The 23,344-nt window shown below is 45.3% G+C and overlaps 1 protein-coding gene across 3 annotated transcripts in view; it reads right to left on the bottom strand.

Annotated features, from left to right (window-relative positions):
* The window catches only part of LOC144818472 (uncharacterized), a 301,011-nt gene that overhangs the window by 255,615 nt on the left and 22,052 nt on the right, over positions 1-23,344 (bottom strand). For 2 of the 3 annotated variants that reach the window (XM_078675938.1, XM_078675939.1), the window contains one exon: positions 11,565-11,679. The exons of the other annotated variant lie outside the window; for it this stretch is intronic. The gene's annotated coding sequence lies outside the window, so the exon portion shown is untranslated. The remainder of the gene's footprint in view (positions 1-11,564; positions 11,680-23,344) is intronic. 3 annotated transcript variants of the gene reach the window in all.

The raw sequence follows: 23,344 nt of genomic DNA, 5'->3' as shown, positions 1-23,344 counted from the left end.
ATTTGATCTATAACGGCCACAAGACGTCTTCTACAAATGCTGATCCAGGGCGCCGGGAAACCCTCAGGGTAGCTGTCGCGCCATAGAAATGCAATAAATAATAATAAGTATTTCTGTAAAGGTATAGATGGGTGACCTGCGCGCTCTATCAGATGTATTGTTGTTTTACTTTCTTGGAATGTTTTATTTATGTAATTTGTCATTCTTATGCTCTCTGTGGAACGAGTTAATTAAACACTTCTCTGCAGCCAAAAGTGTCAACAGCGTTTAGACACCTATGCGATTTATGGGGTTATCTTCAAAGGAAAAAGAAGGGGCATAGCCCAGGTGTTGTGCATTCTGGAAGTCCACAGGTTTCCAGAAGCAGATCTAAGGACCCTAGAGTCAAAAAGGAATGAATTAGCCGATGTGGAGAGATTTCAGACAGGAGCAACCGATGTGGCTGTAATGGTCAGGTCATCAGAGACAGTGCCCTAGTTTGAATGCACAGACTGGGACCATGGTGATGTAAGTTTAACCGGGTCTAGGAGACAAAATAGACCCAAGAAGGGGATTCAGTGCGTCTAGTAACAGGGGCCAGAATGAAGCCGGCGAAGCCCATGAAACAGGAATGAATCCAGAAGGAATCAGGAATAAAACTATTTGAAGTAGATGAGTCTGACTCAGGGCTTATTCTTCACATCCTCACTCCCATAGATATTCCAGGGAGCTCACAAGTAAGATCTGCCCATCACTATGACCATCAGAGTAATAGCTGGACATAAATGTAGCAATATTCTGCACAAATATGGGGTCGAGTGGGATATTTTGTCTGGAATGTATTTTAAAAGATGTCAAAACACACTTCAATGAATCGGGTCCGAGAACTAGAGGCGGAGTGCAACACGGGGGGAGATGTGGATGCGGTAGGGCAACTGCTACAGTTGCAGCAATCATACACCTCTCTACTGCTAGATGAGGCTCGTCAACTGTGGTTGGCTACACAAAGTAGAATATACCAATGGGGAGATAAATCCAGCACGATGCTCTATAGGCTCTGCCAGGGAGCCTTCCAGGCACAGTCCCTACCGGGACTTCGGGACGAGGCTGGGGATCCAGTGATGGCCCCAGAGGCCCTGGCTACTAGCTTTGCGCATTATTATGGGGCCCAATACACCTCCCGGGAGTCTCTTCCAGAGGCTGATGTCAATAAATTCCTTGTGGACATTCCGCCCCGGGCGCTTTCAGATGAAGGACGTGCTCGGCTTGAACTCCCGCTGTCGGCTGAGGAGCTGGGCGCGGCACTAGGGGAACTGAACACTGGTAAGGCCCCCGGGCCCAATGGCTTCCCATGTGAATTCATGAAAACATTTCATCTCCAGCTGGGGATGCGCTATAGGAGGGCACTAGAGGCGGCCAGAGAGTGCGTTCACCTTCAGGCGGATTGGCGACACGCTGAGGTCGTGGTCTTCTGTAAACCTGGGAGGCCTCCTGAACGCCACGAATCGAATAGGCCGATATCGCTCCTCAATGTTGAGGCAAAAATTCTGGCAAAAGCCCTGGCCAATCGTCTCCTCCCATATATTTCTGACTTAGTTCACCCAGACCAGGGCGACGAGACACAATATCAGACGTGCGCAGTTGGTGGTGGAGGCAGCGCGGGCTGCCAAGATTCCGGCGGCACTTCTCCTAGCCGATATTGATAGAGCCTTTGATTCGCTGAGCTGGGTCTACCTCCGTGCGCTCCTGTCTCGCCTGAACCTTGGACCCCATTTCCTTTCGTACCTACAGCTGCTGTATACGGATCTGACGGCATCTGTGAGAGTGGCGGGAGCAATCTCCAGCCCCTTCCCTATAGGCCGAGGCACCCTACAGGGTTGCCCCCTTTCACCCTATTTATTCGCCCTGGCCATGGAGCCAACTGGCGGCATGGGTGCGGATGGATGCGCAGATGCGGGGCGTTGAGTGGGAGGCGGGGCCGTCTGACAGAATCGCGCTCTACACCGATGACGTCCTTTTCTTCCTCACTGACCTAAATAGATCAGGGCCCAGGGTCCTCGAAATAATGCGAATATTCGGCGAGGTGTCAGGTCTTCACTTAAACATACGGAAATCTACGCTGTGGGTGCTGGGTGAGCGGGGTGGCCTAGGAGCCTGGGCGTCAGCATTACAAGAGGCGGCTGGGGGCATTAAATACCTGGGCGTATTCCTGATGGATGTCCCTGGAGTCTCTTGGGCATGCAATGTGTTGCCTGTTTGGGACAAAGTGCGTTCAGATATGAAAACATGGTCCAGGATGCCTCTGAATATCTATGGCCGCTCGGCCATATTCAAGATGGTGGCTCTCCCGCGTCTCTCTATCAGCTGCAAAATCATCCGTATCCTATTTCGCCACAGTGGTTTAGACAGGTGAACTCGGCGTTGAGCCAGTTCCTTTGGGCCGGTGGGGTGGCGAGAGTGGCGCTCCGTACTTGCTTCCTCGCCACTTACTGTGGGGGCTTGGCCACGTCGGACGTTCTGTCTTACTACCAAGCGTCTCACCTCTTGGTCCTAAATGAATGGTGGTATGGGGACCGGGGTGACCCGGCCTATGCCCTTGAGAGATACCTGATGGACCCAGCCACGCTGCACACCATTCTGTATTCGGCGGCCATCAGAAAGAGGCTCCCGGTAGTTACCCAGGTGATCTTCCGGGTGTGGCGTGGAGCTCTACGCCGAATGGGGTGGTGGAACACATTGATGAGGGAAACCCCGTTGTGGCACAATGGGAGGCTTCCGGCACTGGCGTCCTTGCGGGGATTCAGCGGCTGGGACGCGATTGGAATATTGGCGTTAGGCCACGTCATGAAAGGCACGACCCTTAAATCGTTCCAAGCACTGAGAGAGGAATATGATATGCCCAGAACCCAGTTCTTTAAATACCTGCAGTTCCGACATGCCTTGTCCCCCGCCCTAGTTGGTTTGGAATCCTTGCCTGAGTTCAGCCCCCTGGAAGCAAAGGTGTTCATGGGGGAATTGGAAAATAGGAAAATATCTAATATATACCAAACACTAGTCACACACTGTTCCTCTTCCCTAGATAAGTTACGGTCCATATGGGAGGGAGACGTAGGGGACTTGGAGGAGGAGGACTGGAGAGAAGCCCTGGAGGCCCCAAGGGGGGCGGCAGTTGCAGTGCGCCTGCGTTTTATCCAATTCAAGTACTTGCATAGGGCCTATTATACTAGGGACCGACTGTGGCGGGCTGGTCTGATTGCCTCCCCTGATTGCTTGCGGTGTGGTCGTGCAGTGGGCACCTTCGTGCACACGGTGTGGGCGTGCGATAAATTGTTGAGGTTCTGGACCGGTGTGTGGGATTGCCTGTCTGAAGTGTTGGGCTGGGACCTCCCCCGCTCACCGAAGCTGGGCCTTCTCCATGTTATGGAACAAGTGGGAGGGAATATATATAAACGCCATCTGCTGCTCCTGGGCCTTACAGCGGCTAAAAGAGATATAGCTCGGGCCTGGAAAGACCCCAGGGCCCCCTTGGTAGGGGTGTGGAAGAGGGGCTTAGACTTTTACATGGGGCTGGAGCGCCCGGTTTTCGAGGCCAGGGGTTGCCCCCGAAAACATTTTAAAATATGGAAAAGATGGGCGGACTACAGAGGACTGTGGCTGGAACCGCCAGCGCCACCAGATGCTGATGCAGAACACTTGCTTGCTGACTCTGGGTGAGATGACACACACATCGATGATGTTTTAATTATGTTCTTTACTTTTGGACCACGAAGACACTGTGCGAGGGTGGGGGTAGGTTCCGGGCGGGGGGATACAGGGGAGGGAGTTGGGGGGAAGGGAGTTCGGGGAAGGTTTTTGCATCAAAATGTTGAATGAATAACTGGTATGTGATGAATATTTATCTGCACACTGGCCCTCTGGCTTCTGGAGAGCAGTGCCTTCTTTGTAATTCTTCAACAACAAGAAAATCCAATACAATTTTGTTCTGAAAAAAAAACACACTTCAATACTAAAAAAAGGATCTTTCTTTGCCTATATTTTAACGGAAGCAAAAACAAAATCAGTATATAGTGTATGATATTAAATAAGAACTTGTGGGAGACATGTAGAATGTAAATATCTACTTCAATATTATTGTTTAATAAAACCTGACAAATTGACTACAGTAGGAATCAAACACATTATAGGGATCTGTGTTTAAAAAGGCACAGTAAAAGACAGCGACCTATATCTTGCACATCTGTACAAAAGTAGGTCCATTGGAAGCAGTTAGTTATCTACCAATACATGCTGTTACAGTGATACAGCAACTTATAAAAATATCCGTACTGTGGCACATTCAGTATAAATATGTGAATCCACTGGAAGATTTTGCAGTGCGTACTGCTACAATTGATAGGACAAAGATTAATAACTGTAAATGAAACAAAGAGGAAGCTCTGCAGATTTCCATGATCGTTTGAAATATTTATTTTATTGTTAGTTTGGTATCGTGAGTGTTGCCAAAACAGCAGTGGTAGTTGCCTATGGTATGGGAGCAACTAAGAACAACACTTATTGATTGGCAAAACAAAAATCTTGCTGAGTTGGCATCTGCAGCAAATCATTGTGAGGAGGGTAAACAAATTAAGACAGAATCTCCTGAATCTAAGATGATAACATTACAAATGCAATCCTTCCAAAAAATGCTAGAAGAAGGGGTCAGGGAGAAACAGAGCGATGGGTGAGTAAGGGTGGCAGAGAGTGTAGGGTGGTGGAGAAAGTGAGGAAGTCAAATGTAGGGAAAGGGAGAGTTTGCTTTGCCTCCTCTGCCTTCTGTTTCAATTGTGGTCAACCAGGTCACTGGAAGAAAGATTGCCCAAACCCACCCTCAGGCCCACGCGATCAACCAGAACAGTCTGGGTTCCCTTCTTCCCCACTGAATCAATATCCAGGCAACTGTTCTGTAGATTGATTCCTGTAGATAAAAAAGGCCATATGTATGATGTGTCACTAACTAAAAGCCGACTTCATGCCTTATTGTTACTGGCAGAAATTAAACATTGCTAAAAACCTACGAATTTCCTAGTCTTCCTCTCTCAAGCAAAACATCTGTTCCAGTGGCCATTTCTACGACGCGGGCTACTAACCATATTACTGATCATGAATCCCTTTTCTTAGGTTAAATCACAGATCAGCATGTCTTCCTTCTTAGCCCCATCTCTCCCACAAATGTGCTGGAGAAACATCTTCCATGTAAACTGAACCGTTCTGTATTCGGTACCAGCGAGAGTGTCCATTTGAGTGTGTCTATTAAAAATGAAAATGCTCTTTAACTATGATAGGTGAAAATTATAGTTCCTCGACACTCATGATAGTGTGACAACCCAACTTCAAATCACGTCTCATATTTTGAATTTGGATATTCTGTCCTCGTCTCAACTGCTACATGAGGCAAAATCATGTTGAACTTGAGAAAGAAACTTTCTTGCATACCCCAGTACCCGCTGCATCCAGAGACAGAAGCAGATATCTGTCTGGTTGTTGCTGCTCTGGTAAAACAAACTGTTTTGATACCCACTATAAGCACCTTCAAGACCCCCATCCTGCATCTCAGAAAGCCTGGTAAAGAAACCTACCAATCAGTCAAAGACCTATGTATCATAAAATCTGCTGTGTTACCAAGTTTTCCTGCTGCACCACTCATAGCTACCATTTTGTCATACACTCTGGTAAACGCCTCATGATTCACTGTTCTCAATTTATGTTCAACTTTCTTCTCCACTCCTATACATCCAAGAAGACAATTCTCACCTTCTGTTTCCTTGGATCCCAAGTAACGTTGACAAATCTTCCTTGTCAGAGCTGCCTTCCATCTTCTCACAGGCACGTAAGAAAGATTTGGACACTCTGGTAGTTAAGAGTGTACACTGGCTCAGTATATTGATCACTTATTGGTTTCCTTTAACTCTGTACAAATGCAAAGATTAATCCCTCTATCTTCGCACTGAATTAGCTAAGTGTATGAAGCTTCTAAATAAACACTTCTATTTTGTCTAACCAGTGTTTGATATTTAGGTCACAATATCACAACAGGACAAAAGACATCTGTCTGATGATTGCATCAAAGCCATTCGTAAGCTACCCTGACCTAGTACCTTCTCCCATGTATGTACTGTTTTAGGGATGGCGTGTTACAGCAGGCTGTGGGTTTTGGGAAAATGTAGTATTGTTTAACCTTTGCAAAAAATATCTTTTAGGGAGATATCCCCAAACCATTGCACTGGTCCAATGAGAAGGAACAGGCATTTGTGTCTTTAATACATGCTTTGTCTTCTGCACCAACTTTGGGCCTACCAAACTGTACAAATCGTTTACATTGTACTATCATGAAAAAGAGGGTTTTGCCCTGGGAGTTTTGGTGCAAGAACAAGGGGATTAAACAAAACCAATTACTTATTATTTCTCTCCTCTTGATGCTGTGGCAATAGAGCTACCTGCAAGTTTACATGCTGTTATAACAGCAGCATACCTTGTCGAAGTGTCTGAAAATATTGTACTTGAATCACCTCTAAATATTGCTGTACTGGCGCAGTCATAAACCACCAAACCGAGCTCCTTTCTAATTCTAAAGTTTCAAATTTTCCTCGAGTTCCCTCGATTGAGACCCACATTATAGTATTCACCCCACCACTCACCTGGCCAAATTCCATGCTGAACTCATTGATACATGTTTACCGAACTGTAATCTTGTATATTATGTTGATCCTTCTAGCCTCCAAAATTAAAACAGAACTGCAGTTTTTGGTTATTCTATATCATGATATATGATATATGATTTGGATATATTTGGATGATTTGGATATTCTATATCATGATAAATAAAAGGGTTGATCCACTGTTTACCCCAAGTGCACTCTGCTCCAATGCAAACTGATTGCTGGTATGTATACTTGTATTCTAGCTACTCAGAAAATTATCATCTATCTAACTCAAGGTACGCATTCTGGGTAGTCCATGATTTTGGACTCCTACTGATGCAGCAAGTGTTCCTCACTTCAGCAGGTACCCTGATCAAAAATGGATCCTAAGTCAAACGTTTGCTTGATGCCCTCCAATTGCCCGTGAAAGTTGCTGTTGAGTGTGCTGCACATCAAGCCACACAAAATGAAGCGTTTGAATGTAATGTTTTGCAACCCATGCCACTAAAAAGGTTACTGTTGTACATGGTTCTGAGGTAATATTGTATATGTCTCTGAATATGCAACTCATCTTGACCACCATACAAGATTTTGATGATTTGCAGGCTCAGGCCCGGGAAGGGGAGCATGGTCCAAGTACAAATATCAGAGGAATCCTGATGGATTATGGCAACAAAACAAAATTATAGAGCTGCTGCATTCAAAGTATTGCTCCCAAGTATAACCCACAGTATGTGTTGGTCATGATGGTATAATGTAATGCTGGAAAACAGTGTCTAAAATATGCCAAGAGACTGAATTTGAGTGGCCTGCTGCCTTACCCTTAGAATTTTGGTTAATTTGAGACACCCTAAGCGTAAAGAATAAGTTGAGTCCCTATGAAATTTTAATGGGCAACCTAATATTTTTTTGTGCTACTCATCCTGCGTCTCCAATTTCACATGATTTGCTTTATACTATGATGTAGATCAAGAATAATACAAACAACTGATTCACTGTCTTAACAACTTCTGTTCTCAGGTCAAGTGTCCCTGCCCATCAATGGTACAGAAGGACATATGAGTCACATGCAACAAATATAGATGCCACTGGGAGATTTTGCTAATCCCATATTTTACAGTCTACCAAATGTGATGCTACAGTGATACAAAAGAATTTGGACTGTCTTTTAAATGAAAGTAAAAAACTAAAACATTGATATGAGGCCTTTCTGCATGATGGCATAGATGAATATTTGAATAATACGTGTAAAATAAATGTACATTGAGCCAAGAGAAGAGTGTCTTGGTGTACCTTATGGGAAAATGTACAATTGAACTAGGGCTCCCACAAAATGTCCCATAAGAGACACAAAACGAGGCCCACTGCCAACTTTACAGATTGTATATGTAATATGTGAGTAGTAAAAACAATTACAATGAATGGGAGAGTTTGTTAACGTTTAATACAATCTTCAAATGTGTTATTCTATCACAGTCACATTAGTCATGTTAAAGTAAGCCATTGTGTAATGTCAACCGGAACATGTACAGTCAAAATATATAGCTCCTATTGGAGAACTTCTTGATATGTGTAAATGTACCTGAATATCCTCAACCTATGAAATTACAGAGATAAGTCTATTTTTGGGTGTCATTAAAAAGTTAACAGTACAAAGAGGGACATCTTGAGTTATGATAAGGTACATTTGCATTCTGTGTATGCAGTGAAATAGGAAATATTTGGGGTTTGATTGGCGATTGTGATCTGAATGTTTTCAAAATTCAATTTTGAGGTTATAGTGATGTAGCTGATTCTGGGGACCCAACTTTTTTTCAAGCTCTACAATGGGGAGACAGTTTCATTTGACATTATGGGGCAAAGTGAGTGATAAATGTACAGTGAACATGTGAGATAATGTTACTAATGTATTTGAAACTGGCAAAAACATATGGTTACAGCAATTCATTCCTTTAAGAAAAATGTATGACGCGGATGAACAGCAGTTAAAAAGTAAGATTAACTATCTTGCTGAGTAGTGTTGAAAAAGCTGTTAGAAACAGCATTTTAGAATTAACTCAGAGCTGTACTTCAGCAAACAGCCCACTCTGATGTTAAAAGAAAAAATGGTGAGCTTTCCTGAGTAATGTTTGGTATTGGAACTGCCACGCCTTTCGCTCAGATTTAAAAGTAACTTCTATTTTGAAAGTATACTGGTAGAGTTTTTTATTTACAAGTTTTTTTAAATGTTGGTATCAAATATAAAACAATTCAAGTTTTTTCTTATTTTCCCAACTTTGTACTAGGCATGTTAAATTCCATAGAGGTGAATATCCTTAAAACTCTGCCTATCAGCCTACGTTATAAAGCAAGATCTTTTTTAGCTGTAATTGTGTCATACGGGTTCATCTTGTTTTAATATCCTTTCTTCAAAAACCTAACTCACACAAAAACCAAGCAAAATTCACCCAATTTCTTTCTCAAAACCCGTTGCCAAATGTCATCGTGGTGCGATTTCAAATACTCAGGTATTTAAAAAAGGTCTTGAATTCTGTCAATATTCTACATCAAAGAAGCTGTTTTTTAAGACAAAATAATTCTTTTTAACATAATGCCTTTTTAAAAAAAAATCATACTCCAGTCAACTGAAGAACAACCCTCCTTGTTTACCCCCACCCTATCTGCCCCCTTGATTTTTAGGTCTGGTTTGACAATACCAGCTGTCGCCAGACCTTATGTGATCAACGGAAAAGGGGCATTCTTTCTCACTTCTGAGAGAAGCTCTTTAGTTCCACCCATATGTTCATTCCCTTGACGACCTCATTCAATTGGACTGAGGTTGTATGCTTCGGGAAACATCACTTACAACGCAACCTTTACCACGCAATGCTTTTACATCGCAACTTTTACAACGCAAACCATTACAACGCATTGCGCTGGGGGGCGCTCTAGGATAGGGAATATATTTAATTTACTATCCAACACCTTCCCTACTATCCACGGAGACTGGAGTTGGAATAGTAAATTAAATAATTCACTATCCAGCGCCCCAAAGCACTATGCGTTGTAATGGTATGCGTTGTAAAACTCACGTTGTAAAAGCATGCGATGTAAAAGCATGCGTTGTAATGTCGTACATCCGTATGCTTCTGCTGAAGAACAGTGCTTGTTTTACACTTTTTCTCCTTTCTGGTAAAGCTTATGCTCAATATAGCAGGCCTCAGTTGGTTATACTGCCAATTCAATGATCCAACCTACTGGCCTGATCTCTTTATTATTTAATGTTATGATAAAGGAGGTTGATCTAGTGTACTCATTTAGAAAATTATGATTTAAAGTCAATAAGCATTCAAGGGTATACTGTTATTACAGTATATTAAAGCATGTAGCATGGTATATTATTACATGGAATCTCACAGATTTCCCTTTTGGGCGAGGGATTTTGCTTTGGTTACCCTCATTTGAAAAATCCTGGGAGTAGAAGAGTTAAAATGTTATAATTATTAATTCATTATTAAATCTTTATTCGATCTTCAAAAGATCATAAAAGCACATGATAAAAAATATAATACAATGAAATATATACATAAATTCAGTGTCACAATGTACTGGTCTCAGTGCAATACAATAAGTAAAAGTTAAAACCATAACAATGTATCAAATATGGATAGTATAAAACATGATTAAAACAACTAAGATACCATATTACATCCTCTCCATTGTATTTCTACTGTGGATGGCCAGCTTAAGAAAGCAAGAAACAGTAAAACAGAGAGCTGGACTATTCAACATTTGAAGATAGGTTAGTACAATCCTGTGTTTCTGAAAGGAAATTCTGTAGCAAAGACTGTTCTGCCTTGCCGTTACAGTGACATGGGGGGCGATCCTTACTCTATGCACCTTCCAAATAGACGCCAAACCGAACCCAACTTAAATCTAAATAGGAGTGATCTCTCCCATTAGGTTAAGTCTAACGTCAGATATAAAGCAATGTCGACCAAAGAGAACTGAGAATAGTAATGTATAACACTATGCTTACTAGCAATCTCCTGTAACCGCAGAGGGAAAATGTGTTCTGCAAAGCTCTGCTTAACCAATTTAATGGTGGGTTTACTAATCGAACTGGAGGCACTGAACAGTTCTGGAAGGCCAATATCAACTATTGTTTTGCATACGTAACTCAACCAAGGTATAGAGAGTTCCCCATCCATGTTCAAACAGTCAGCAATAATTGACCCCTTAAAACAAGCCTCCTTGTTACTCCAGACATTATCCCAGAGTTTTAGGGGGGCAATCTAATGTTATCTTGAATATACTCTAGATTCAATACAGAGTGCAGAGTAAAATTTGGGCTGGAAGAAGGGAGGTTAAGCAGTCTCCTGCATATTCTATTTTCTTCCACCTGAATTGGGGTGGCGTTGTGAAATCCCCAAACCTCAGCTCCATAAGTAGTGGTTGGAACACATTGCATCTTATACATTTTGAGAAAATGTAGTCCTGACATCCCTCCCAGCTAAGTTAAAAAAGTGTACACGCTGCCCTCCCAAGTTTTGGCTGCGCATTGTTTACTTGGGACTGCCATGAATTACTAGCATCAAACACCAGCCTAAATAACAAAAGCTTGTAATTGCTGATAGCTGTTTTCCACCTAGATTTAGCATAGACAAGGCTTTCTTACCAGGGCCACATGCCATGATATGAGATTTCTCATAATCATTTTTCATATCTAACAAATTCATGAAAGACACGAATGATTCAACCAAACTGAGAAGGGCATGAGGTGTTCTAGCCATCGACACCGCATAATCTGCATATAACAAAGCTGAAACAGCTAGGTTTGCAATTGTTGTCACATCCTTAGTTGAATCTGATAAAAACACATCGAAATCATTAATATACAGGATAAAAAACAGTGGTGCCAACACGTACCCTTGACGCACGCCCCTGGCTAGGGAAAGGTATCCGAAAGTTCTCCTGATTGGCCATATCGTACCTTAGCACTCCGATTTTCATGAAGACTGTTCAGAAAATGTTTCTTTTTCTTCTTTAACACAAGAGAGAGTGAGAAAATAGCCGATCAGTTGCAATCTCCCAATTACAGTCTTAGAACATATGAGCAACGGCTGCCATGTGAATTCTCCTTGGAAATTCAGGCCTTTTTAATAAAAATAAAAAAAGAAGTACAAGAGTTGTAACAGGATGTGATAATCTCCCACTGCTTTTTCTTTGGTAAATGCACAGTTATTGGAGTAGACGCCTCGCTCACTTATCTTGACATGCTTCATCATAGGTGTCTATCCACACCCGGGTAAGATGGTACAACCGGGCAGACTCAACCATAGATGTAATGTGAGTTCTTATATAAAGCAAGTACCGGTGATGCAGGGAACCAGATTAGTGATAATTAAAAATACCTTCAGGTATACCCAAACAATATGTTCTATCCGGAGGGTACCTGGGGCATAAAAAAACTGTGAATATGTTGGGGTTTACTGAATATAATTGTTCAGTTGTATCCCTCTTAAAGTACCAACATGTTTCGGCCCTAGTGGGTCTGGGGCCTTTATCAGGGCTATTTATCTACTACTTAGTGTCCCTGCTTCTATGGGGTGCACACACTCCATGCACTAACGTGAGGCCTAATGCGCTAACCTGTCTTCACAGTGTCCTCAGTAGATTTTCTAGCAGAGGGAGAAAATTGGAAGAATTGGGAAAATTGGAAGAAGTAATAATCTTACTTGTGTTAAGGCAGACTTTTTATAAACAGTTTTTATTGCAATAGGTATGGTATACACAGCTGGTGATTGCCTACAACCCTGGGGCCGGCAGCGTATAATAGCCACGGAAACACAGAATAGGACACAGCCCGCATGCCGACATCCCAGAGGCTCGGCGGCAAGTACAGGTCAAGACGTGATGATAAGACCAGGGATGCGATCGTAAGGCAGTATAATCAACTGTTCAGTATTGTCTATTATAAAATCAACAGCAACCACATAAGTGAAACATGAAAATAAAATAAAAATTAAATGAGAAAAAAGCAGAGTCAAATAATAGTCACACTTGTAGTATCAAATAGGAAGGGACATCACAGTAAGGACGCAGCAATAATTAATGTCGAATCCTTCCCACAGGTCCAGCACGTGACATAGCCAATTCAGCAGACGGAGAATCACACAGTTCGCCTCTGTATACATTCCAGTGCCCCCACTTCCTGTCCCACACCTTAGGGCAACCCCGTATCTTGTATACAGTCTTCTCCGCTATCATGCATCGATCCATCTCAGCCACCCATCCCACCACTAAGGGTCTATCTCGGGAACCCCACTTCATTGCAATGGAGCGTTTGGCTAGCAGAAAACCCAGAGTCGCCCATTGTAGTTCTTGAACATTAAGGTCGTTGGCACCCCAGACAGAAAGGACACATGGTCTCGGCAGTGGTGGCAATGGTTTACCCAAAGAGTCGCTCATTTTCGTGAGAACGCGGCCCCAGAACTCCTGTATTCTTGGACAGTCCCACAGTATGTGAAAGAAGGTGCCAGGTAAGTTACAGCCTCGCAGGCACAAGGGGTCAGGGCGCCGTCCAATTTTCGCCAAAGTAAGAGCAGAGATGTAAGCCCTATGCAACACCTTCAGCTGTATCAGGCGAAACCTATGGCAGATAGCCGCTTGTCTAAAGGACATGAGGGCCGAACGCCACTCTTCCCCATCGAAGGGGCCCAGGTCAGCTTCCCATTTGACTCGCAGTGACGGGAAAGAGTTGGGAAGGTTATTACACAGTTTTCGATAAGTGTAGGAGATAGCCTTCTCAGGGAGCGGTTCTGATAACAACCTGTCTTCTAGGGGAGAAATAAGAGGAATCGAAGAGAGGTCTGGAATGGCGGACCGAATGGCATGAGAAATTTGCAGATAACGAAAGAATTCAGTGGATGCCAAGGAGTACTTGGTCTGGAGAGCCTTAAAAGACAGAATAGAACCTTTGTGAACCAGATCCCCCACCTCAGAAATCCCTATCATGTCCCAGTTGCCGAATCCCTGGGAAAAGCAGAGGGATCCCAAGCGTTGTGACGACCACAAGGGGGTAGCTTTAGTGAGCGTGTCAGCCCACCCTAGATTCTTATTGGCTTTGTGCCACAGTGCAACTGTGTGGGCCATAGGGCCGACGTATCTATGTTTAGCGGGCTTGCTATAGAGGGCTCCCAGGTAGCCCTCCCGTCCAGTTTGGATTCTATCAAGGAGGAAGGCCGGATTAAGGGGTGAGCCGTGTATCCAATGGTTGACGGCCACCAACTGTGACGCCCAATAGTAGAGGCGGAGGTTGGGCAGGGCAATGCCTCCGTCGTACCAGCCTTGAAAAAGTTTAGACAGGGCAATCCGAGCGGCACCACCGTCCCACAGTAGAAGACTAAGCTCTCCCTCCACCATGCGAAAATAAGAGTCTGGGATCAAGAAGGGACAGTTTTGCAGGGCATAGAGAAAGTGCGGAAGAGCTAGCATTTTAAACAGAGCCGCTCTGCCCGGAAGAGACAGCGGGAGGGATCGCCAATGTGCAACGTCGCTGCGGAGTCTGCGTAGGGGGCTAGTAAATTTCGGTCATGAAAAACCTTCGGGTCAGGTGTGATATAAATACCAAGATATTGAAAGCCATCAGTGGCTATCGCGATGGAGAACCCCTGGGGCAGTCGAGGAGGGGGGCCATGCAACATATATAGCGTGGATTTAGTCCAGTTAATGGAATAACCTGAATATTTACCAAAATTAGTGAGGACCTGAAACAGGCTGTTGATGGAAGACCGCGGTGAGGACACATAAATCAAGATGTTGTCGGCATAAAGGGAGATTTTGTCCACCACTTCATCCTTCCACTGGAGACCCCTGATGGAGACGTCTGTGCGGACCCAGTGCGCGAGGGGCTCGAGGGTAAGAGCGAAGAGTAACGGGGATAGAGGGCAGCCCTGTCTGGTGCCCCTATGGAGACGAAACCGGCGCGAAGTGTGGTCGTTGACCCTAACCTGGGCAAAGAGGTCTGTGTATAAAAGCTGTACCTAGCTGATAAATTGGGGCCCGAAGCCAAAGCGGGTTAGGACCTCGAAGAGGTAGGGCCATTCGATCGAATCAAACGCCATTGTAGCGTCAAGGGATAAAATGGCCGCATCCTGTTGGATAACTGATTGACGACTCATGACATTATTGACTCAACGCAGGTTCAATGCTGTGTTGCGGCCTGGAAGAAAACCAGATTGATCATCATGGATGAGGGAGGGGAGCACTAGAAGTAGACGAGTAGCCAACATCTTAGCCAGGACCTTCGCCTCTGCGCTAATCAAGGAGATAGGTCGATAAGATCCGCAACAATCGGGCGGTTTATTCGGTTTGAGGAGTACAACAATGGAGGCCAGCCGCTGAGCCATTGGGAGGACACCATCGTCTCGACTTCGTAGAAACATATTTCTTAGATGTGGGGTAATCTCTCCGGCCATGCCTTTGAGGAATTCGATTGGGACTCCATCTGGGCCCATAGCTTTGCCGGAGTTAACGGCAAATAGTGCCGACGTAAGTTCTTCCACTGTAACGTCAGCGTCCAATGCTGCCCTATCTTCTTCAGAAATAAGTGGGAGACGCATCTCCGCCAGGAGTTGTCTAGATTCTTCTGGTGTGTAGGAGGGACCCGCAGTATACACCTTCTCCAAGTGGTCCGCAAAAGCCTCCGCAATATCTTGCGGGTCATTAACTGTGATCCCATCCGGCCTAAGGATGGAGGGCACCCACCTAGAGCCCTGATCTCGGCGCTCAAGCCAAGCGAGCATTTTTCCAGCAGTATCTCCGAATTCATAAACCCGGTGGCGCGAGTGTAGCAGGCGGGCTCGCGCCCTCTCCTGGGCCAGCGCTTGGTAGGCCAGTTGTTGTGTACGGAGGTAAGCAGCGGTGTCGACAGTGGGAGCGGTGTTGTGTGCCATTTCGAGATGGACGAGGTCCGATTCTGCCCGGAGGATCTGTTCATTATGTTTACGTAAGTAGCCCGTTTTCAGTGTCAGCGCCTCGCCCTTTACGACCGCCAAGTATGCCTCCCAGAGTATCACCGCGGAGTCAACGGAGCCGACATTTTCAGCGAAGTAAAATTCGGTACGTTCAAAGAGAGCGTCTTTAATATCAGGTATCTGCATAAGCCAGGGGCTAATAACTATAGGGCCCCGGGTATATGGACGATGGTAGGTCAGGTCTACACTTAGGGGCGAGTGATCGGAGATGCCTCGTGGAAGACCTCGTGGTCGGAGGAAGAAGCCGAGATCAGCTCTGGGGCAGAACAAATAATCAATGCGGGACATGCTTTTGTGTGCGTTTGAATAATGTGTAAAATATGCTGTAGTCGGGTTCTGGTGGCGCCACATGTCTACCAACCCCATGGCCTGAGCAAAGTCGGATAAGTCGGAGCGCGACCGATGAGAGCTGCGCTTAGGGCTGCGATCTAGGTCATCGCACATCGTGTGGTTGAAATCACCGCCGATCAGTAATGTACCAACGGGGAGGCCAAATATGCGAGTGCCTAGTTCTTTAAGGGAGTCCTGTACGAGTGTAGGTGGAATATAGACGGAGACCAGATTCAGCGGGCGGCCCTCCCATGTAGCTTCGACAGTCGCAATGCGGCCCAGGGGGTCAGCCCACGTCTTGGAATCAGTAAGTGCCAGGCTTTTTTTAATCAGGATCCCCGTGCCGCGGGATCCCGAAGTGAAGCCCGCGTGAACTAATAATGTATAGCCCCCTCGTTGGAGAGCCCTGCAAGTGTTACCCACCAGGTGTGTTTCCTGTAGGAAGACAATATCGGGGGAGTGGCGACGAAGGTATTGGAGGACCACACTTCTCTTAATCTTATGACCCAGCCCGTTAACATTCCAGGACAGGATCGTGAGGGTTCGAGAGCGGGGGTGCATCTTCATTATGAACTAAGGGGATCATCAGGAAGGAGAAGTGAATGTAGGGCTGACGGAAATACCAGTGCGGGAAGGCAACGCAACATTGAGGAAGAGGAAGCTCATAAGGCCCTAGTGGACCAGGTAGCCCACGGGGCGAACTGCTAGTCAGCTTAAGACCTATAGTGGATCTAGAGACCTGACCAATGTGACAGAAGAGGACTCTGCAAATCAACAAAAAAAAAACACAAGGAAAACAATGACAATGCGATAACATCAGTAGAAACCCAGACCCACCCACCCCCCCATCCATCCCCCCTCCCTGCTTCCCTGCCCGCGGACTTGAAACTATCCACACCCCAACTAGGCAGAGTGCCTGTCGCCCTCCCAACCATGTTAGGGGTGCTCGGTGAGCCGGTGCCACCCCCGCCTGACACTAGTAGTGATGCGACCATAAAATACAGGAAGAAGTTAAACGGTATACAAATCCCAGTGCCAAATTCACATATAAAATAGAGTACCTGGTAAGTAGTTAGTGCGGCCTCACCTTGGGCCGAAGAACACACCATCCGGAAGCAGGAGCTGACATGGCGTGGAGAACTGTAACGTCAAAGCGGTCCCTACCATTAAGTCCCCTTAAGAGGAGCATGCCCGCCGATCAGCACCCCAAAGGCCGTGCATAGCCGGCTCCCCAAGGTGTAGTGACACTATTCCCCCACATCATTTGTACCGGTAAAGAGGTCCTGGCTTCCTGGCATCTGTTCAGTACTTGCGTGATCGTCTTGGTCGTCACGGGCATCCCGTCGGCTCGGAGATCTCCCAGCACGGCGCCAGCCCTCCAGCCAGTCCCATACTTCCTCCGGCGAGAAGAAGAACCACGCCTTGCCGTCGTGTTCCACCCGCAATTTTGGCGGGAAAAGCATGGAATACTTGATTTGCTTGTCCCGTAGAGCTTTCTTGACTTCCAGGAAGCTACGGCGCCTAGCCTGGACCTTCATGGTATAGTCCGGGAACAATGTAATGCGGGCATTCTCCAGGAGAAGAGACGGTCCTGCCCGGGCTGTCTGCAGGATGGCGTCACGGTCGCGGAAATTGAAGACCCTCGCAATTATAGGTCGTGGGGGTGCCCCTGGCTTGGGTCTGCCTCCTGGGACCCTGTGCGCTCGCTCAATGGAGAAGAAGGTCGAAAGCTTCTTTGGGCGGAGGTGGGTGGTGATCAGGTTTTCGACAAAGAGGTCTGCTGCTGGCTCCTCCATCCGTTCCGGCACGCCCAAAATTCGAATGTTGTTACGTCGCGCCCTTCCTTCATAACCATCCAGGAGCTCGCTCATTTGTTGCTGTTGTGTCTGGAGCTGTTCCACCTGTCGTTGGAGGGTAGAAGTATCGTCAATCAGGGCCGCAGTTTTAACTTCCACATCCTTGACCTTGGAGTCCATTTTCCGCAGGTCAGCCCTCAGCAGCGTCACCTCTATATTGACCGAGTCAATCCGCATCTCCAGGGATGACCTCACCCCAGCAATCGCCTGCATAACGTCCTCCAGGGTAAGGGTCTTCGCTCCTGGCGAGGGGGACGTAAGACTCGGGGTCTATGGGGAGGGTGCAGGTTTCTCGCCTCCCCTAGCGCCCCAGGAGTTCTTGTTGAGCTGCCTCTGGTTGGAGGGTCTGGTCGCCTTTAACGACGCCATGGGAAATAAAGATGTCAAGGATGCAGCGTGCAGGTCCAAGGGGAGTCAGAGTGTGGCAGGAGATATGGCCAATGAAGGAAGAGGGGCGGCACACACTCGGCTCGTTAGTCCAAGTAGAGCGGGTAGATCAGTGCCCAAAGAATGGTAGGCCCCAGAGCTTCCAGCGGGCAGCGGCTACGGGTAGAGCTCAGGAGTGGCGCGGAGGCACGGAGGAGATCCGGGCAGGCACCAGGAAACGCTGCAGGGCTATGATGGCTCGGGGCCACCCAGTCCGAAGAAGGCACCACATCAAAGGGCGGATCTGGGCCAGCAATGGCGCAGGAGCTTCTCGAGGGCACCCAGGAGGGTCAGGTTGCGTCTAGGGCTGCAGGTGGAAGGCAGCCAAACAAGTCGCCCAGCCTACAATTGCCAGTGTGTGTTAAGGCAGACTTGTTTCATCGTGATTCATCATCCCTATACACTGGACGGTGTTGTCCTAATCTTAACAAATACTTAGTGTTACAATTTCTAGTGGGTGAGTTCCCTAAAAAGTCTGTGTTGAAAATTGTGATCCCGTGAAAATTAATATTTGTGAGTTGGGTGATCTGTCTGGGTACTGTTTTGGTTATCTTTTGTTAATACCTGCACCTGCGTAGATTGTGCAGACTACACCAGGTCCAGATGTCAATCCTAGAAGTAGTGCTTTGAAATTCTATCCATTTGCGATGTGATTTGCCATTTAATTTGACATGCATCAGTTCATAACCTCTCTTGCTTACCTACTATTTGTCAAGCGACATGCGGATCAGGCATTTGGTGCTGCCTTATAGTCACACAGTGCAGGAGGAAGAGAGTTTTATGCAAAATTCATCGCTTGTATTTCCACCAATGTACAATTGGTATGCATAGTATCGTTGGTTATGCATTCACAGCCTGTCTAAACATAACCTGATAATTATTTAATGCATGAACTATTGTAATCACTGTTTTCTCGAGGCTACCATACTCAGAGCCAAATCGGCACATACTGTATTCATTTTTAAGGGCATATGGTGGTTCTGTTTCCAAATTTTTACCGCTTGGTGCTCTCTGGCCCCCTAGAGTATGTTACCCAAACGTGCGCAAAATATATTAGGGATATACAGCCTGATTCATCAAGCCGAATTGCGCTCGCGAGCGCAATTTTTGCATTTGGGATTCATCATCCCAAATGCAAAAATCGGTAATTGCTAATTCGCTAAATTGAGAGGAATTACATTTAAGGAATCTCTATTTGAGATTCCTTAAATGCAATTCATCAACCATTTTTAAATTGCTAATTCGTAATTTCGGGCCGCCAGACCTCTCGGTAAATAGCAAAAACTTAGAAAAATGCTTTTAAAAGCATTTTTCTAAGTTGCATGTTGCACACACACATGTCCTTTGGACATGTGTGTGCGCAACACCAGTTTCAATTTGCATTTAAGGGGTGCTACAGGGTGTCCTTTGGACACCCCTGGCACCCTTTAAATCGCTATCTTATTTGCGAGTAGCAAATTGCTAATCGCAAATAAGGAATACTCCCCATTCATTCCTATGGGCCTTTTGGCCCATAGGAATGAATGGGGAGTTATTCCTTATTTGCGATTAGCAATTTGCTACTCGCAAATAAGGAATGTGTAGGAATCGCTATTTATTTAGCAATTCCTACATGAATACCGTTTTGCGAGTCCTTAATAGCGATTCGCTATGAATCGCTATTAGGGGCTCGCAAAACGGCCCGTTGATGAATAAGGCTGATAGACAGTTAATGCGGTTTTCTGGTGATGGATTCGCAAGCTACCGTGTAAACTTGCAAAACCGGTGCTGCAACCAATCTACGTGGTGTAATCTCGCTCACCTTCCCAGCACGCCCCTCTCATTCTGTGGTGGCGGTGTCAATAGAGACAACCGTCGCAACTATTTCACACACAACCATTCACTCAACTTACTTCGTCAAAGGGCTAGCTCTGCCGGTATACCTCTCTTGCCCCACTCCGTTTGGCGCTGTGTGCTAAGGCTGGCGGGGCGGGTCTGTTTGTGCCCGTGGTTCTGCTCATGTGACACGCGTAATCAAAAGGTGCAAGTGCCCATTACCGCGCGAATGCTGGGAAAGTTAGCTTTTTAGGGCGTATGTGTAGTTTATATGCACAGTGGTGTTTGTTTCATTTGAATTTCTTTCAGTGTTTGCCCATAATTGATTTCTTGGGCAATGTTTATTTTCCGTACCGCTATTCTCAATTATATCCTGCCCATTAGTCATGATTTATGAACATGTAATCTGCGGTTGTTATCCGCTTTTAATAAAATAGCTATGCTTTGAATTTAGTAAAAAACGAATGAGCATTAAATGTGTCCATATATCTGTTTATTTCAGTTGGAATACGTGCATTTTTGAGGTGGTAAGAAGATAAGTGACATACAACACTAATGTGTATGTCGTGTTTCACTGGTTACGTGGGAAAATTTGAAATTTCAATTGTAGGCTGCTTATGCAATGTATTAACCAAATGTTGTAGCTCATTCACCACCATTGTGATCTATAATTGATTTAGGTTTTATTATTGGGCAGTCGACCCCCCATACAGTTCCTGATGTAGTCAAAGGATGTTGGTCCTGAGGGTTACCATGATGCCAATTAGATCATTGACTGCGTCTCTGCTGAACCATTTTCGCATTTCATGATCTCTCACTGTCAAATCTTAAGTCAGGGTTGTCCAGGGTATTATCTTCGTTCAACCTACTCATAGAGCTTGAGAGGCGATAAATTCACCTCTGTTCCAGTGTTAATAACTGTTTGTCACTGACTGTTGTTGGTAGTTTTTCTATCACCGTCCAGGTGAAATCATTCTCATTGGGGCCGGATGTCTGGAAATGGCACATCATTTTAGTGATTGTATTCCCGCATTGGAATGTGCAGCGATGTTAATTTATCCGCTCTTTTATTTTGCGTGTTGTCATGCTGAAGTACCTCAGCTGGCACTTGCACGTGATAACGTATACCACATTACTGCTATTACAATTTGAATGTTTTTTCTGTTCCCAAGGGGTTCTCAGACCCAGGTTGATCTCCTTGCTAGCTTTTGTCAAGGGGCAGGTTCCACAACATGTGTATTGTGCGGTTCTCAACATTTGTTGCTCGTTGGCGGGTGTGTACCACTAAGTCCCTCGGGGATGTCCCTCTTTTGAAAGCAAACATGGATCTTTCTGTCCTTAGTGATCCAGAGCTTAGGGTCTTCCAATGGCGCAGTATTATCCTTTTCACTGCATTGGATTCCGTGCCATAGGTGGTTATGCAAAGTAACTTGGCGTTTTGAGGTTTTGCGTACGTTTCCCTAGGAATATTTTTTGCTCTCTTGAACGCCCTTTTTACCAGTTTATTGGGGTAGGACTTTTCTTGGAGTTTTTTCGATAGTACCTCAGCATATCCTTCGTATGATTTTTTTCTCCGAACAATTCCTGCGAAGTCTCAAGAATTGGCCCACCGGTAGGTTGTCTCTTGGGGCTTTGGGGTGAAAGCTGTCATAACGGAGGATATTATTTACATCAGTTGGTGTTGGTTTGTAGAAAACCTCTGTTTTGAGTATCTATTTCTCAGACCAGATCTTCAAGTCCAGAAAGGTGATGGACTGCCTGCTTGTAGTCAAAGTGAAGTTGAGGTATTCATCTCTGGTATTTATCCAGGTAAAAAATTCTGCCGCTTCTGTTTTCGAGCCTCTCCAGATAAAGAAAATGTCGTCTATGAACCTCTTCCACACCAAAACTTTGGTGTCAAAGGAGTTGTTGTTTTCATAGATTTGGTTCATCTGGAAATCATGGACGTATAGACAGGCGAGGCTAGGGGCAATTGGACTGCCCATCAAAGTTCTGTGGATCTGTAAATAATTTTCTCCTTCAAATTCAAAAAGTTTTTCGTTAAAGCCATTCTGGCGCAGTCTAGGACAACCTATGGGTAACATACTCTAGGGGTCAGAGAGCACCAGGCGGTACAAATTTGGAAACCGAACCACTGTATGCCCTTAAATTGAATACAGTATGTGCCAATTTGGCTCTGAGTACGGTAGACTTGAGAAAACAGTTTATTTATTTATTTATTTTTTTACTTTGTTTAAAACCATAAAACCTATACAATTAGTAAACTGCACAGATGTGTGCGTATCTACACAGTATAGATGTTACCATTGACAGGCGTAACAAGTTATATTAGACAGTATCTGTTGTAACATCCTGCAGGAGACTGGCAACACACCAAAATATATACACAGTGCTAACCCGGATCACTGGAGGGAGAAACAAGACAGCAATGGCTACAGGGAACTACCAACACATTTCCGGGATGGTATACATATTTAAATCATGGTTAAATAACATACAATGGTATAATTATGGTTCATTAGAGGTAGAAATTGGATGTGCAAGGAGATATGTTTGAGAGGATCCCATATGTCCCTGGGTCTCGAGGCCAATGGTAATAGCTCCGCATAGCTAGTCATTTGATCCTGCCAGAATAGCATATCCTTAACCCAGTCCTTGAATTTAGGATCTCTGCCCCTTCCCCATCTACAGGCTATTCTTCGCTTAGCCAGTAGCAACCCTTGGGAAACAAACCTTCGGTGCCCCACCTCAATAGGCTCTGTATAACTGAGAAGAGCAGTTAATGATGACATCTTAACAAGGGGCGATGTTATCTGTTGCAATGCCACAAAGACTTGTGTTCAATATTCTGTGACACTGGGGCAGGTCCAAGCAAGATGTAGAAAACCTGCCCGTCACATCCCACATCTGTCGCAACAGTTGGGATCACGCAGTCCAAGTCTATGCAATTTGACGGGTGTATAATATATGCGGTGCAAGAATTTATAGTGTATAATGTGTAAGCGACAGCTTGAGGACACCATTTCTGTCTGTCTGCAGCAGTAAAGCCATTGTTTTTCCGTAACTGTCTGCCCCAGGTCCAATTCCCATTTCGCCCGCGAAGCACAACACCCCTGGTTTTGGTTGGAGTATATGTTGTGGTATAATGTGGACACTACATGTGAAGCCGTCTCCATTAGGAACAGCGTGTGTAGGGAGCTAGTGTTTGCAGTTCATGCAGATATGACGGTGTGTGTTCATTAAT

Source organism: Lissotriton helveticus, chromosome 2_1 (assembly GCF_964261635.1).
Source record: "Lissotriton helveticus chromosome 2_1, aLisHel1.1, whole genome shotgun sequence".
NCBI lineage: Eukaryota > Metazoa > Chordata > Amphibia > Caudata > Salamandridae > Lissotriton > Lissotriton helveticus.
Note: the sequence above shows the minus strand (reverse complement) of the source record. Positions and strands in the feature narration are given on the sequence as shown.